Source organism: Nannospalax galili, unplaced genomic scaffold, assembly GCF_000622305.1.
Source record: "Nannospalax galili isolate Female #2095 unplaced genomic scaffold, S.galili_v1.0 scaffold7, whole genome shotgun sequence".
NCBI lineage: Eukaryota > Metazoa > Chordata > Mammalia > Rodentia > Spalacidae > Nannospalax > Nannospalax galili.
In genome coordinates, this window is record NW_008359081.1 from 7798876 (window position 1) to 7802334 (window position 3459).

Consider the following 3459-nt stretch of genomic DNA (forward strand, 5'->3'; position numbering starts at 1 on the left):
TCCTCCATGTCTCCAAGTGAAACCAGCCACAGTGGAACAGGACCTTTGACCTTTTTTTTTTTAATTTCTGAAAACAAGTTTTATTTAAATAAGGGTTTAAATACATTACATTACATTACATTACATTACATTACATTACATTACATTACATTACATTACAACTGGAAAGGAAGAGAAACCAAAAACCAGTTCTTTTCCTTCACATGGCATTGGGCAACTGTTGCAAGCTCTATTGCTAGCTATATGACTGATGGCACCAGTTTGGTATTTGTTTCCTTGTCAGAAGTTTAACTGATATTAGGATGGTGTGCTAGACAGCTTTAGCATCAACTTGACACACCTGGGTTGAAGGAACCTCGATTGGGGATTGCCTCTGTAGGACTGGCCTGTGGCCATGTCTGTGGGGCATCTTCTTGACTGTTGAGTGATGTGGGAGGGCCCAGCCCACTGTTGACGGTGCCATCCCTGGGAAGGCAGCCTTGGCGTTGCATAAGAAAGCAAGGTGAGCAGAGGCCAGGGGAGCAAGCCAGTAAGCAGCATTCTTCCATGGCCTGTGCTTCAGCTCTTGCCTCCAGGTTCCTTCCCTGAGTTCCTACCTTGGGCTCCCTGATGAACTGTGACCTGGGAGATGTAAGCCAAATAAACCCTTTCCTCCCCATGTTGGTAGTGGTCAGCGAGTTTTGTCACAACAGTAGAGAAACAAACTAGGACAAAAGTCCTCACATTCTGTTAGCTATCTGTTATCTAGGAAATATCTGGTTAAAAAGATGGCCCTGGTGGCAAGCTAGATGTCCTATCACCTCCCTAGAGGGAAGCGGCCCTTTCTGAATTCTGCTGGCCTTGTCAGGTTAGACACCAGGGGCTCTTTTTTTTTTTTTTTTTTTTATAGCCAGAGACTCCCTCTAGTGGCATAGCTGCTGTTACTGCCTTACCCCATCTCCTGATTCATGTGGGCTGTTCAAGTGAGGACATCCTCCTAGGCCAGGGGACTCTGCAGAGGGAGATCTGAGGAGCTTCCAGTCAGACATGACCTTCTGTGATCTTGGGGCTCTGGGCTTGGCTGAAACATTGTTATTGCTTTGTTTCAAGCATACACTGCCAGGTGCCTACTGCTTGACCTCTGTTTAAATGAGGGACTTCAAGACTAGACAGAATGACTCTTTTCAGTTTATTGCATGAAGGAGTTACACTAGTCCAAGTTAAAAGCAGATCCCAAATGGTTACATTATACAAGCTGTGATGTTTTTTAACTTGTGACAAGGGATAGAAGGGAAATTCTACTCATTGCAAAGAAATCCTCACTTGAGCTTCAGAGAGCCACAAGCACTTAAAACCCATGAACTTTCAGCTGATGATCCTTAGCCAGTCCAATCTCTAGCAGGAACTGGCATATGTTCTTGCGCTGGTCACCCTGTAACTAAGTTACTTCTCCATATTCTGGATGCTCAATTACAGTACCATTGCAGGCAAATGTCTTCTTAAATGCCTTCACTAGTTTCTTTTCATATATTATCTCCACATAGATGGAACTGGTGAAAGAAAGGAGCCAGGGGCTCCTCCCAAGCTGGTGTGACCCCTGAGGAACAGATCCTCAACTGACCTTAAGAGCAAAAATAAATTGGTTTATTTGGACCAACTGTATTGTCTTAAACACCCAAAAAAGAAAGTATAAACAAAGATTAAAGTGATCTTTGCAGCTTTCTAACCTCTCCAAGATGTTCCAGTATTTTCTTGGTTCATGGTTCCTTCAAGTTTCTTGAGCAATTTTTTTGTATGATGTGTTTGACCAAAATAAATACATTAATAGTTCTATTTATTGGGTAGTGATAACCAAACTACCTAACAAGTATCTGCATCCTAATAATTTAGCTGCTTAAAAAGGTTATACACATGGGACTGGAGAGATGGCTCAAACTTTAAGAGCACTGGCTGCTCTTGCAGAGGGCCTAGTTTCGTTCCCAGCACCCACCCACATGGCGACTAACAGCTGTCTGTAACTCCAGTTCTAGAGGATCAGAAGTCCTCTTCTGACCCCCAAAGGCATTGCACTATATAGACATACTTACATGCCGGCAATACACTCATACACATAAAATAATGCATACATTTAAAAAAAAAATAAAAAGCTTTCAGTTTCCCAGGAGATCCCAGGTAGTGACAGAGCCGAGCCATGGCTAAAGGAAGAAAACTGATCACGAAGTCAAATGCCAAGGGAAACCATTAGCTAGAATCTACAAGAAGTGGAAAAAGAAATGCCCCGGAATGCTATCCAATTCGCGTGAAATCTGAGGAACAGACAAAGACACCAGGAGAGATCCCATGACACCTTCTCCAAACCAAAAATTTGAAGCAGCAAAACCTCCAAAAACTCCACCCCTCTCCTGTATTCTACCAACACAGTGGTTGCCAAGGAAGCCCTCCCTGAAAAAGCCCCTCAAGGGTCACAGGCTTGGTGAAAACAAGCTCAAGGAAAAAACGCAGCAGAATCGTTAACTCACAGACTTCTACCCCAGTCCGAAGGAGCTCCAGGAAGAGCAAGGCTAAGCTTCAGTCTGAAGAAGGGGCAAAAAATAGAGGATTTGATCTAAAGAAGGAAGGAAGAAGGCATGAAGACTGACCTCATTGATGGTAAAGGCCGGGATATGATCTCCACCCAGCAGTTCTGACAGGGAAACTTTGTGGTGGAATACCACGGGGACCTCATTGAGATCACCAATGCCAAGAAGCAAGAAGCAGAAGGCTCTGTACACATTAGGACCACTCCATGGGCTGCTACATGTACTATTTTCAGTATCTAAGCAAAACCTACCGCTTGGATGCCACTCAAGAAACGAATCGCCTGGGGAGGCGGATCAATCTCAGCAAGTGTGGGAACTGCCAGACCAAGCTGCACCACATCCACAGCATGCCTCACCTCGTTCTCATCGTGTCCTGAGACTTCACGGCTGGGGAGGAACTTCTTCACGACTACCAGGACTACAACAAGGCCTCCATTGAGGCCTACCCCAGACTGAAGCACCACCTCCCTGCCACCTCTTCTCCTTCAGAGGACAAAGTGCCTTCCCTCAAAGGGAAATGATTTTTTTGCAAATTACTTAAATGTTTTCAAAATGTATATTAAAGATACCTTTTCACTGTATTATTTGAATACCTTTTACATGTTTCCAAGGTAGACTTGAACAGATGGCCTTATATTATCAAAGCTTTTATATTCGAGTTTTTTTTATGCCTTTTTGCACACAAGTTGAACATTGTACTTCCGGTGCAGACAAAGACTCCGCACAGGTTTTAGGGGAAGGAGTCAAGCATGAACTAGGAAGCCAGGCGAGGCTCTACCCCACGCTGAAAGCCAGGACTCCTTCGCACTCCACACCTAAGGACAAGCGGATGTGAGGGCACCGCTGCCCCCATGCACAGCCTGGACTGGACATCTCCAAGCTCTTGTCCCCAACGTCTGAA

The 3459-nt window shown here is 44.7% G+C and overlaps 1 pseudogene; it reads left to right on the plus strand.

The window, feature by feature from the left end:
* The first annotated feature begins 788 nt into the window (after positions 1–788).
* LOC103725425 lies at positions 789–3079 on the plus strand (annotated as a pseudogene).
* Positions 3080–3459: the final 380 nt, after the last annotated feature.